At 43.6% G+C, this 13794-nt stretch overlaps 1 long non-coding RNA gene across 2 annotated transcripts in view; it reads left to right on the top strand.

Annotated features, from left to right (window-relative positions):
• The window catches only part of LOC129381496 (uncharacterized), a 37243-nt gene extending 24465 nt beyond the window's left edge, over nt 1-12778 (top strand). Inside the window, exons 2-3 of one of the 2 annotated variants that reach the window (XR_008609667.2) lie at nt 9162-9262; nt 10913-12778. This is a non-coding gene — a long non-coding RNA (uncharacterized lncRNA). Of the gene's footprint in view, nt 1-6239; nt 9263-10912 lie in introns of those variants that run through there. The other variant, XR_011891273.1, reaches the window with a different exon arrangement.
• Nucleotides 12779-13794: the final 1016 nt, after the last annotated feature.

Genomic DNA, 13794 nt, shown 5'->3' with positions numbered 1-13794 from the left:
GCAAATTGGTTTTTCAGTCATGTAATTTAGCCGGAGTGTAAATGCGTATGCTGAGGCAGTGTTGTATGCATCTAATTTGAGCTGTTCAGAGATATGACTGAACAGCAATGAGTTGAGATTCGAACAGGTTGTAGCCTAGCGTTATTTTTTTTTTGCGATAGCTATATGTGCATATTCGTTTGCCAATCGTTTAGGTTATTGTCACGGTATGTCCATTTGCACGGGGCGTAATGTATGCTTAGAAATTCAGCTTTTCAGAGAATTGGGGGGAAAGGAGCCCGTCGAAGACTTAATGGGCTATAGGCTGATGCTTTTAACCACCACTCATTTGGGCAAATTGGTTTTTCAGTCATGTAACTTAGCCTGAGTGTAAATGCGTATGCTGAGGCAGTGTTGTATGCATCTAATTTGAGCTGTTCAGAGATATGACTGAACAGCAATGAGTTGAGATTCTAACGGGCTATAGCCTAGGGTTTTTTTTTTTTTTGCGATAGCTATATGTGCATATTCGTTTGTCAATCATTTAGGTTAGTGTCACCGTATGTTCATTTGCACGGGGCGTAATGAATGCTTAGAAATTCAGCTTTTCAGAGAATCGGGGGAACAGGAGCCCGTCGAACACTTAATGGGCTATAGGCTGATGCTTTTAACCACAACTCATTTGGGCAAATTGGTTTTTCAGTGGTGTAACTTAGCCTGAGTGTAAATGCGTATGCTGAGGCAGTGTTGTATGCATCTAATTTGAGCTTTTCAGAGATATGAGTGAGCAGCAATGAGTTGAGATTCGAACATTCAGCTTTTCAGACAATTGGGGGGAAAGGAGCCCGTCGAAGACCTAATGGGCTATAGGCTGATGCTTTTAACCACCACTCATTTGGAAAAATTGGTTTTTCAGTCATGTAATTTAGCCTGAGTGTAAATGCGTATGCTGAGGCAGTGTTGTATGCATCTAATTTGAGCTGTTCAGAGATATGACTGAACAGCAATGAGTTGAGATTCTAACGGGCTATAGCCTAGCGTTTTTTTTTTTTTTTTGCGATAGCTATATGTGCATATTCGTTCGCCAATCGTTTAGGTTAATGGCACGGTATGTCCATTTGCACGGGGCGTAATGTGTGCTTAGAAATTCAGCTTTTCAGGGAATTGGGGGGAAAGGAGCCCGTCGAAGACTTAATGGGCTGTAGGCTGATGCTTTTAACCACCCCTCATTTGGGCAAATTGGTTTTTCAGTCATGTAACTTAGCCGGAGTGTAAATGCGTATGCTGAGGCAGTGTTGTATGCATCCAATTTGAGCTGTTGAGAGATATGACTGAACAGCAATGAGTTGAGATTCTAACGGGCTATAGCCTAGGGCTTTTTTTTTTTTGCGATAGCTATATGTGCATATTCGTTTGTCAATCATTTAGGTTAGTGTCACCGTATGTTCATTTGCACGGGGTGTAATGTATGCTTAGAAATCCTGCTTTTCTGAGAATTGGGGGAAAAGGAGCCCGTCGAAGACTTAATGGGCTATAGGCTGATGCTTTTAACCACCACTCATTTGGGCAAATTGGTTTTTCAGTCATGTAATTTAGCCTGAGTGTAAATGCGTATGCTGAGGCAGTGTTGTATGCATCCAATTTGAGCTGTTGAGAGATATGACTGAACAGCAATGAGTTGAGATTCTAACGGGCTATAGCCTAGGGTTTTTTTTTTTGCGATAGCTATATGTGCATATTCGTTCGCCAATCGTTTAGGTTATTGGCACGGTATGTCCATTTGCACGGGGCGTAATGTGTGCTTAGAAATTCAGCTTTTCAGGGAATTGGGGGGAAAGGAGCCCGTCGAAGACTTAATGGGCTGTAGGCTGATGCTTTTAACCACCACTCATTTGGAGAAATTGGTTTTTAATTCATGTAAATTAGCCTGAGTGTAAATGCGTTTGCTGAGGCAGTGTTGTATGCATCCAATTAGAGCTTTTCAGAGATATGAGTGAACAACAATCAATTGAGATTCGAACAGGCTATAGCCTAGCGTTTTTTTTTTTTTTGCGATTGCTATATGTGCATATTCGTTTGTCAATCATTTAGGTTAGTGTCACCGTATGTTCATTTGCACGGGGCGTAATGAATGCTTAGAAATTCAGCTTTTCAGAGAATTAGGGTAAAGGAGCCCGTCGAAGACTTAATGGGCTATCGGCTGATGCTTTTAACCACCACTCATTTGGGCAAATTGGTTTTTCAGTCATGTAACTTAGCCTGAGTGTAAATGCGTATGCTGAGGCAGTGTTGTATGTATCTAATTTGAGCTGTTCAGAGATATGACTGAACAGCAACGAGTTGAGATTCTAACGGGCTATAGCCTAGGGTTTGTTCTTTTTGCGATAGCTATATGTGCATATTCGTTTGTCAATCGTTTAGGTTAGTGTCACCGTATGTTCATTTGCACGGCGCGTAATGTATGCTTAGAAATTCAGCTTTTCAGAGAATTGGGGGAAAAGGAGCCCGTCGAAGACTTAATGGGCTATAGGCTGATGCTTTTAACCACAACTCATTTGGACAAATTGGTTTTTAATTCATGTAAATTAGCCTCAGTGTAAATGCGTATGCTGAGGCAGTGTTGTATGCATCCAATTAGAGCTTTTCAGAGATATGAGTGAACAACAATCAATTGAGATTCGAACAGGCTATAGCCTAGCGTTTTTCTTTTTTTGCGATAGCTATATGTGCATATTCGTTTGTCAATCGTTTAGGTTAGTGTCACCGTATGTTCATTTGCACGGGGCGTAATGTATGCTAGAAATTCAGCTTTTCAGACAATTGGGGGGAAAGGAGCCCGTCGGAGACTTAATGGGCTATAGGCTGATGCTTTTAACCACCACTCATTTGGGCAAATTGGTTTTTCAGTCATGTAACTTAGCCTGAGTGTAAATGCGTTTGCTGAGGCAGTGTTGTATGCATCCAATTTGAGCTTTTGCGAGATATGAGTGAACAGCAATGAGTTGAGATTCGAACGGGCTATAGCCTAGCGTTTTTTTTTTACGATAGCAGTATGATATTCGTTTGTCAATCATTTAGGTTTGTGTCACCATATGTTCATTTTCACGGGGCGTAATGTATGCTTAGAAATTCAGCTTTTCACAGAATCGGGGGAACAGGAGCCCATCGAAGACTTAATGGGCTGATGCTTTTAACCACAACTCATTTGGGCAAATTGGTTTTTAATTCATGTAAATTAGCGTGAGTGCAAATGCGTATGCTGAGGCAGTGTTGTATGCATCCAATTTGAGTTTTTCAGAGATATCAGTGAACAGCAATGAGTGGAGATTCGAGTAGCCTATACCCTAAATTTTTTTTTTTTTGCGATAGCTGTATATTCATATTCGTTTGTCAATCATTGAGGCTAGTGTCACCGTATGTTCATTTGCACGGGGTGTAATCTATGCTTAGAAATCCTGCTTTTCTGAGAATTGGGGGGAAAGGAGCCCGTCGAAGACTTAATGGGCTATAGGCTGATACTTGCAACCACAACTCATTTGGACAAATTGGTTTTTAATTCATGTAAATTAGCCTGAGTGTAAATGAGTATGCTGAGGCAGTGTTGTATGCATCCAACTTGAGCTTTTCAGAGATTTGGCTGAACAGCAGTGAGTTGAGATTCTAACGGGCTATAGCCTAGCGTTTTTTTTTTTTTACGATTGCTATATGTGCATATTCGTTTGTCAATCATTTAGGTTAGTGTCACCGTATGTTCATTTGCACGGGGCGTAATGAATGCTTAGAAATTCAGCTTTTCAGAGAATTGGGGTAAAGGAGCCCGTCGAAGACTTAATGGGCTATCGGCTGATGCTTTTAACCACCACTCATTTGGGCAAATTGGTTTTTCAGTCATGTAACTTAGCCTGAGTGTAAATGCGTATGCTGAGGCAGTGTTGTATGTATCTAATTTGAGCTGTTCAGAGATATGACTGAACAGCAATGAGTTGAGATTCTAACGGGCTATAGCCTAGGGTTTGTTTGTTTGCGATAGCTATATGTGCATATTCGTTTGTCAATCGTTTAGGTTAGTGTCACCGTATGTTCATTTGCACGGCGCGTAATGTATGCTTAGAAATTCAGCTTTTCAGAGAATTGGGGGAAAAGGAGCCCGTCGTAGACTTAATGGGCTATAGGCTGATGTTTTTAACCACCACTCATTTGGGCAAATTGGTTTTTCAGTCATGTAACTTAGCCTGAGTGTAAATGCGTTTGCTGAGGCAGTGTTGTATGCATCGAATTTGAGCTTTTGCGAGATATGAGTGAACAGCAATGAGTTGAGATTCGAACGGGCTATAGCCTAGCGTTTTTTTTTTTTTTTACGATAGCAGTATCATATTCGTTTGTCAATCATTTAGGTTTGTGTCACCATATGTTCATTTTTACGGGGCGTAATGTATGCTTAGAAATTCAGCTTTTCACAGAATCGGGGGAACAGGAGCCCGTCGAAGACTTAATGGGCTGATGCTTTTAACCACAACTCATTTGGGCAAATTGGTTTTTAATTCATGTAAATTAGCGTGAGTGTAAATGCGTATGCTGAGGCAGTGTTGTATGCATCCAATTTGAGCTTTTCAGAGATATCAGTGAACAGCAATGAGTTGAGATTCGAATAGCCTATACCCTAAATTTTTTTTTTTTGCGATAGCTATATATTCATATTCGTTTGTCAATCATTGAGGCTAGTGTCACCGTATGTTCATTTGCACGGGGTGTAATGTATGCTTAGAAATCCTGCTTTTCAGAGAATTGGGGGAACAGGAGCCCGTCGAAGACTTAATGGGCTATAGGCTGATGCTTTTAACCACAACTCATTTGGGCAAATTGGTTTTTAATTCATGTAAATTAGCCTGAGCGTAAATGCGTATGCTGAGGCAGTGTTGTATGCATCCAATTTGAGCTTCTCAGAGATATGAGTGAACAGCAGTGCGTTGAAATAGGAACAGGCTATAGCTTGGTGTTTCTTTTTTTTTCGCGATAACTAATATGTGCATATTCGTTTATCAATCATTTAGGTCAGTGTCAGCATATATTCGTTTGCAGGGGTGCGTTAGGTGCGGGTAGAAATTTAGCTTTAAGAAAAGTGACAGAACAGGAGCGCGTCGAAGTTAGAATGGGCTATAGGCTGATGTTTTTGACCACAACTCATTTGGGCAAATTGGTTTTTGAGTAATGTAAGTTAGCGTGAGTGTAATTGGATTTGCTGAGGCAGTGTTCTATTCATCCAATTCGAGCTTTTGAGGTGTGTTTGTGAACAACAATTTCTTAGATTGGTACAGTGTACAGCCTTGGTGTTTTTTCCGCGGTAACTAATTTGTCCAAATTCATTCATCAATTGTTTATGTTTGTTTTTGTATATGTGCATATGCAAGGGGCTTACTGCATGCGTCGATATTCAGGTGTTCATAGAAGTGAGAGAACGGGAGCACGTCGAGGTTCTAATCGGCCATAGGCTGATGTTTTTTTTTTACCACAACAACTCATTTGGACAAATTGGTTTTTGAATCATGTATGTTACCGTGAGTTTAATTGCGTTTGCTGGGGCACTGTTGTATGCATCCAATTCGAGCTTTTCAGATATTTAAGTGAGGAAGAGTGCGTTGAGATTCGCGGAGCCTCGCGTTTTTTTTTCCGCGGTAACTAATTTATCCAAATTCGTTTGCCAATCACTTAAGTTAGCTTTAGTATATGTGCATATTGAAGGCTCTTAATGAATGCGTCGATATTAAAGTTTTCATAAAAATGACGGAACAAGAGCGAGTTTATGTACTAGTGGCCTATAGGCTGATGTTTTTTACAACTCATTCGGGCAAATTGGTTTTTCAATCATTTAAGTCACCGTGAGTGTAATTGCGTTTGCTGAGGCAGTGTTGTATGCATCCAATTTGAGCCTTTCTGAGATTTTATTGCGCAGCAGTGCGTTGAGATTGGCGTTTTTTTAGCAGTAAGTGATCTGTCCAAATTCGTTAATGAAGCGTTTCAGTTAGTGTCAGGATATGTTAATTTGCAGGAGGGGTAGTATGCGTCGTAATTAAGCTTTTCAAAGAAATGAGGGTACAGGAGCGCATCGAGGTTCTAATTGGCTATATGTTTGTTTTTTACCACAACAGCGGATTTGGCAAATTGATTTTTCAATCATTTAGGTTACCGTGAGTGTAAGCGCATTTGCTGAGGTAGTGTTTGATGCATCCAATTTGAGCTTTCCAAAGATATGAGTGAACAGCAGTGCGTTGTGATTCAAATGGACTATTGCCTGATGTTTTTTCAGCGATAACTTATTTGTGCAAATTCGTTCATCGATGTGTTAGTTTCTTTAGACGTGCGCTCTCAAGGGGCGTGCTGAATGCTTCGACTTTGAGCTTCCCGGGCACACGGGGGCATCCGGAGAAACCGGGGACTCAAAGGCGCTGGTTCTCTACCTATATGAGTCCCCGGGCACCCGGAGAAACCGGGGAGTCAAAGGCGCTGGTTCTCCACCTATATGAGTCCCCGGGCACCCGGAGAAACCGGGGACTCAAAGGCGCTGGTTCTCCACCTATATGAGTCCCCGGGCACCCGGAGAAACCGGGGACTCAAAGGCGCTGGTTCTCCACCTGTATGAGTCCCCGGGCACAGGGAGGAGCCGTCTAAAGCGATAAATGAACAATTAGGCAAAGAATAATTTTCCCCTTAAAATTAAAAAATGGTAAGCCTATAGTTCATGAAAGCATTTTTCCAACAAAAAATAAAGTGTCTCTAAGGCGCTGGGTCTCCGCATATCCGACTCCGCGGGCACACGGAGAAGCCGTCTAACGCGATAAATGAACGATTAGGCAAAGAATAATTTTCCCCTTAAAATTAAAAAAAAATGGTAAGCCTATAGCCCATGAAAACACCATTCTTCCAACAAAAAATAAAGTGTGTCTAAGGCGCTGGTTCTTCGCATATACGAGTTCCCGGGCACACGGAGAAGCCATCTAACGCGATAAATGAACGATTAGGCAAAGAATAATTTTCCCCTTAAAATTAAAAAAATTGTAAGCCTATAGCCCATGAAAACATCATTTCTCCAACAAAAAATAAAGTGTCTCTAAGGCGCTGGTTCTCCGCAAATACGAGTCCCCGGGGACACGCAGAAGCCGTCTAACGCGATAAATGAACGATCAGGCAAAGAATTATTTTCCCCTTAAAATAAAAAAATGGTAAGCCTATAGCCCATGAAAACATCATTTTTCCAACAAAAAATAAAGTGTCTCTAAGGCACTGGTTCTCCGCAAATACGAGTCCCCGGGGACACGCAGAAGCCGTCTAACGCGATAAATGAACAATTAGGCGAAGAATAATTTTCCCCTTAACAAGGGCTGGGCAGACTTTCAAGCGGGCTATAGGCACATGTTCTTCCTCGACAATGATTTTCCGTAAATTCCAGTGTCCTTCGCTTTAATTAGTGTTGGTATACCGGTATTTGCAGTGGTAATGATATGTCCTTCCAGTAAAGTATTTAGAGAAGTCTGAAGATGGCTACGCGTACATTCTAACAACCTTTAATAAGCTATGCTTTACCTCCGCAATATTTTTCCTAAATTTTTGTATTGCCTTTAATTAGTGTCAATGTATGTGAATTTTCAGAGGTCTTCAGGCCTGTCCAGGTGCATCTGTTTAGCTATATACAAGGAGGGCTGGGCAGACATTCTAGCGGGCTATAGGCTCATGTTTTTCCTCGACAATGATTTTGCGTAAATTCCAGTATTCTTCGCTTTAATTAGTGTTGGTATATTGGTATTTACAGTGGTGATATGGCCTTCCATTTAAAGTATTTAGAGAAGTCAGAAGACGGCTGGGCGTATATTCTAACAACCTTTATTAAGCTATGCTTTACCTCGGCAATATTTTTTCTAAATGTTTGTATTCCCTTTAATTAGTGTCAGTATACTTGAATTTGCAGAAGTTGCCACGTGTATCCAGGTGCAGCTTTTTAGTTAAATACACAGACGGCTGGGCAGACATCCTAACGGGCTAAATGATTTTTGCGTCCCGTTTTCGTAGTGATATTTTCGTCCCGTTACAACTATTTAGAGAAGGGAGAACAGGGCTGGAAAGGCATTCTAGCGGGCTATAGGCTTACGTTTTTTTTCCACGACAGTTATTTTTTTTTTTTTTTGTAAAGTGGTGTGTTTGGTTAGTGTCGCTGTATTTGTATTTACAGAAGCTGTGACATGTGCGTCCACGAAATTGACAAATGAATATGTTGGTGGCGCCTAACTTCTAAGTATTCGGATATCGCCGAATGTTCAACGAAACTCGAACCTTGCATATTTTTAACCGTCAAGTGTGGTGAGAGAGATAGTTCAGGTAGAATGAAATATGCTGTGGAGTTTGTGATGCGTTATCGTCACATGACTCTTGTTGTTGTGTCACTTGTGGAATAACGCTATCATTGAGTGCATTGCTTCGGCCATTCTGCACAAACTGTAATCTTGTGCTTCAATACTGCGTTTTTCTACCTGTGACCATCTCTGTTGCTTGCCCTACCTGGCCATTTGTTCTCGCCGTATTTATCAATCAGAAAGGGCTACTTGAGGATGTACTCAGGTATATTTTCCGTGGTTAGTTTTTCTGCAAACTAAATTGTAACCCATTGTTTCTAACATCCAAAAATTCTACTGAGCCGGGCTCCTCTTCAAGGTCCTTTACTCTAGTTAACAAACCCGTTGCCACGGCTTTTGAAATGTTGCAAACTTAGAACATCTTAAATTGTACAAACAAGGAAATGTAGAATATTGCGAACTCAATATTTATGGATTCACACTTCACTTATATATTAATGTAGTTGGTGAAGCGGCCAGAGAAATGGCACAGGCCACTGATAGGCTGCAGTTCAGCTGTACATTCAGTTCCAGTGTGGGTAAGCAACAACGAAGGAAAGTAAACGACAACCATGGTGTTGGATAGGGAATTTCAGTGAAGCATTGAACCTAAATGCAGCGCAGTCAATATCACTGAATTCAGTGAGAAGCACGCTCAGCCCTGGGACGGTCATTACTGTCCAAGGGCAATAGATGTGAGGCGTGGATTAGCAATGATGGAGTATGTGACAGGAATGCGAAGTGGATTTGCCTATTACATATTTAGGGAGTTTGAATGCTGTGTTGATTAAAATGAAATAGTTTGCAGGCTTGTTGCGGAGCAGGCAGGAAGCTGTATGTCGGGCTGAAGGAAGCAGTTGACGTATTTGTTGTAAACCGAAATCTCCGTGACATCCACAAAGGTGAGATACGTGCGAACCGTTGCCTGTGGGCATTTAGAATAGCAGTGTGATCGGTATGACTGATTGGTATGATTTCGCGCGGTATTGAGGGTGGGCGAATATTTGAAAATATTGAATAGCAACTTGGGTATTTTTCGATTCAATTCAGTCGTCTAATCAAATTGTCAAACTTTCTGAGCACAGTATTTTTCCAATATTTCTCGAGTAGTTTCAGATTCGTAAATCTGTGATCAGATATACTATTCGAGCAAGAGTACTGTTAGATTTTTCTCCGCAGCCATATTAGGCATACAAGTGAAGTTACGCAATGAACCAGGCTATGTAGCTGTACGAGCCTAATTATACCGCCTTTGAGAACTTAATGTTGCCAAAGGGGATAAAAAACGATGTTTTCCCTCGAATATTAAGTATCCAACCTTTTGTTGATATCTTGTGACGTGTACACCTTTTCTCGTCAAACTGGAATTAGAAAGACGTTGGCCTGAGCCACTGTAGCTGTAGGTGAGGGACATTCTTACCCAAGTCAATTTGCACAGTTTGTGTCAGAATGGTGGGAAACAATTCTGAATGGAGTTGTTTCATGAAACAATTTTTCATTTTCCTCACACTGCTGCTCACCGAGAGCAACATGTAACACAGTAGTATGCCAGGTTACGCTACAGGCATTCCGATCGATTATTTTCTGGTCACGTTGTTGTTTACGCTGATGGTACAGCGGTTAAAATGGGAAATACAGCCGAATTGCAAAAAAATTAGGCCTTCATGTCAACAGCATGGAATTTCTGGAGTGCCTATCGTTAAGCTAGCTTGATGTGTGCCTTGCAGTCGGAGGAGATAAAAAGCACTCGTTTCAGTATCAGAATCCACATACTGGGCCGATTCATCACTAGGACTCATGCTTTTTACAAACTTTGGCTACCCTCACAAAGCAGTAGTATGCCACTGACAACTCCATATTTGAAATATTCCAAGTTATATGCTATTAATAGGATGGCCCATAAAATGGCTCATATTTCCAGGCTAGAATTCTCCCGCATGGAGCACGTGGGTTGCGCTGCGTGCATGTCACCGAACGTCACGTGGTCTCGCGCGAGAACTTTGCGGCGTTCGAAGGTTTAGATAATGGCTCTTCGTCCAGTTTCTATAAACGGTGCCATTTGTATTCTTGCTTGGCGATGTGCGTTGTGATAACTATTTCCTCGTAGACAGTTTAGGCCACGTTCTTTCTAAATTTTTTTTAAAGTTATGATGTGTTGTATCTTGAATATCACTGTTTTTTACCGTACATTTCGAATCATACGTTTTGTTTGGGGGGGGGGGGGGGACTTGTAACCATCCGTTGTCATTAACAATAAAAAGGTCCCTTACACTGTGTCGATGAGTAGCCTGTTAGGTACTGTACATTAATAAATAGATACATAAATAAATAGGTTAATAATAAATTTTTCTATTATCTTATATCCATGGTCGATGCACCGTGACCGGCGCTAGGAACCAGGGTCCGTAAATTTCCTCTTCCCATTGTCCATAGCACCTACTGTCTGTCTAACAGTAGGCATAATCCTGAAAACTGAGGAAAACAGGCCGCGATCAATTTTTTTCTTCCTGAAGGTGTTCGCAGCCCTCTAATTATTATTTTTTCACGTTCAGAGCAACGTGCTCATCGTCACTGGCGATGATGGCGAGGACCTCCCCACCACGGACTTGGAACGACAATCCCTCGATCGGGAGCAACTTGCCGCCGAACAGCCGCTGACCCAGGCTGCAGAAGTTCAGTGGAACGTCAAGTATCGAACCGGCGTCAGAGTGGCCACATCTATCGTCACGACAACGAGGCAATCAACACCATTGCTGGAAATCCCGACAAACGCCTGGTTACGCACACACATACACAAAAATAAAGACTCAAAACAGCGCTGGCCAGAAGGCCAGAAGAATACGACGATGGCGGCGTTCAGCGCCGATGACGTGCAAGACAACTCGCGCTTTCGTACCGCGAGTCTAATAAGTATTTGCGGGGTAGATCTTCGGTAGCCTCAGGAGAGGTTAGGGCGGGTCATTGAAATAGAGCTTCGGTAACACAGGCTTACGGAGTTACCCTGTTGGTAATGGCTAGCCTGTTCTCTTTACTGAAGTCAAGTGGTGCCTTCACTCAATTGGAAATTCGTGGATTCGTTAGAGCCATGTGGCTGTTGTGATTAGGTTCGAATCTAATTGCAAACGAGTGCTTGCTGAACTTACTCTCAGTACAAATGTGTCCTCCAAGACGAGAAATAGATGAAATTCTAGGAATTTTCTTTTATGTAGAAATGTGTTTCGCCATTACAGGGTTAACTACTCCCTAATGGTATTCGCGTTAGTGTTATGTGCTTTGAACAACAAGCTCTGCAAAGTAAGTATTTGGAGACTTCCGCAACCAGAGGTCTCGTTAACGGACAACGAAGTCTGGTCGGACACGTTACTTATAATACCATTCACAGGGAATCTTGTGGACTCGCTAGAGGTTGAGTACGCTGAAAAAAAAAAATTACGCGATGGCTTATGACGCGCGCGCCTGAACTGGTGCCTATCGATTGTGTAGCCGGTAGTTAACCGTGCCACTGGCATTATGCGCGAGCTAAGCAATCGTTCAGAATTAGAGATGCTTCGATTGACAGTTTCAGTTCAGCGTTTGCAACCGAACAATAGCGTTACGTACGTAAAGAAATATCGTCGACCCTTCACACGTTCTGAACGTTAGTCTGGTTCTGCGGTTTGCGTGCGCTATGATAACGTACGGTATTTGGCGAGTTTCAGGTTCGGACGTCTGCGTACGCTTAGTAGCGTCGAACATGCTCCAGCTTAAGCGTATGTTCTGATAACCGCTCTCTGAGACTCGTTTGTCGCCAGTACCTATGAAACTGAGTTTGCGCTTACTCTGAACTCTCCTGAAACGTTAGCGCATAGCTCCTGCAATTTCAGAGATCAGCCTGCGATTCCGGCGCCCGTAGGCCTAACCAGACTCTTCTCCATAGCAACGGCGAGGTATTTGCTAGTGGGTAGTCTTGGCGTGGATACGTTCGGCACGAGGCACCAGACGGCGGTCTGTTTTGTGGACTCCTTGCGTTTCTGTTCTAGTGCGGTAAAGTGACAGTCTTCAAAGGATGCACAGCGTGACGTCCCACAAATCCGATTACGTTTAACGTACGGATGTCTGCAAACTCTTCTAAAACCGTGTGATCGTTTGGTGCTCTACTGTAGTTCTACAGCGTGCATTTCTCGGGTGCCCTGTCCTTCGGCTAAGCACAAGCGTGCAGCTGTTCATTCCGAAGGCTTCCTTAAAGATTTATGTTCTGCGTCTAAAATGAAGACAGTCTTTCTCGAGCAGCTACCGCCTTTCCGCTCTTGCAGAGCTGAGATTGAAGTGTTCTTGTGTGCGCGCGCGCGCACGCTGTTTCACACAACCAGAAAAATGGTTTGCCTCGTGTAAGAACGTTTACTGGCTTCGAAATAAACTTGCCTTGAATTAACGCCGTGCGTGTCCAGTCTGACTATTTTCCTCACGAATGTCTCTCATACGAATGATGCGTTCACTACCTACAAAATAACGCATCCGTACTTCCCGTGTACATCACGTTGCCGTGGACAAAATCGCACCAGTCAAGCGTATGTAATGGTTGGAGTGCATTAGAGGGAAGACGCTGTTACTCTACGCCACGGCAAAGTCGTCGACGAACAGTGTAGCGTCACCGCGCAGCCAGCGTGACTGGCGGCTTCCTGTGCGCATAAGCATGGCCAGAGAGGGGTGGAGCACGTCTTGTCTCGTCGGCAGAACGAACTGTGAGAGCATGGGCGGCGACAACGGCCTAGCTGGCCAAGCTACTGGTCGACAAAAAAACTGTAAACGGTGTGCCGTTCCGGTGGTCGAGCGGCCTGAGTGTTGATCTCGTATCCTTCAGGACGGCAGTTCGAATCCCGTTGCCTGCATCGCTGAAAAAAAAAAGGCAGCGATGCCGGGGCTCAAAGTGCCATCCATGAAGGTTCGAGGTGGACCGTTAAGGCTGGGTCTCGGACCCTAGAGGACCTCCTGCATCGTAGTACCGGCGTACGCATGGCCAGTGCGCGGATTGAAGGCGGTGCGGACGTCGGCACAACGACACAGGTGGCCCCCTGGGATCTACGTCGCCGTGCAGCTGGCTGGCGGAACTGGGAGTTCCGGCACCCAGCTGTGCCCTCGGCCGCCGGAATGTGGCGGATAAGAGGGAGTTTTGTGTCATGGTGCACACAATTTCCTCTCGCTATCCCCCGGGTATCCTAAGAGGGTGGATACCTGCTGCTTTTGGGGGAAGTGCGGAGGGCACCACACGGAGAAGGGCGACCACACGCGAAACAGACGACACCACGACACCGAGAGAAACCATACCTGCAAACGACCGGAGCCACCCCTCCACAGAAAATCGCCGCGCACCCAGCGGACCCCCCCCCCCCTACTCCAAACTTTTGCCGCGCGAGCTCTATAGAGGTCGGCCCTGCAAGCGATCGCGCTGCCCTCC

This window comes from Dermacentor andersoni, chromosome 11 (genome assembly GCF_023375885.2).
Source record: "Dermacentor andersoni chromosome 11, qqDerAnde1_hic_scaffold, whole genome shotgun sequence".
Classification (NCBI taxonomy): Eukaryota; Metazoa; Arthropoda; class Arachnida; order Ixodida; family Ixodidae; genus Dermacentor; species Dermacentor andersoni.
This window is presented reverse-complemented; position numbering and strand designations above follow the sequence as displayed.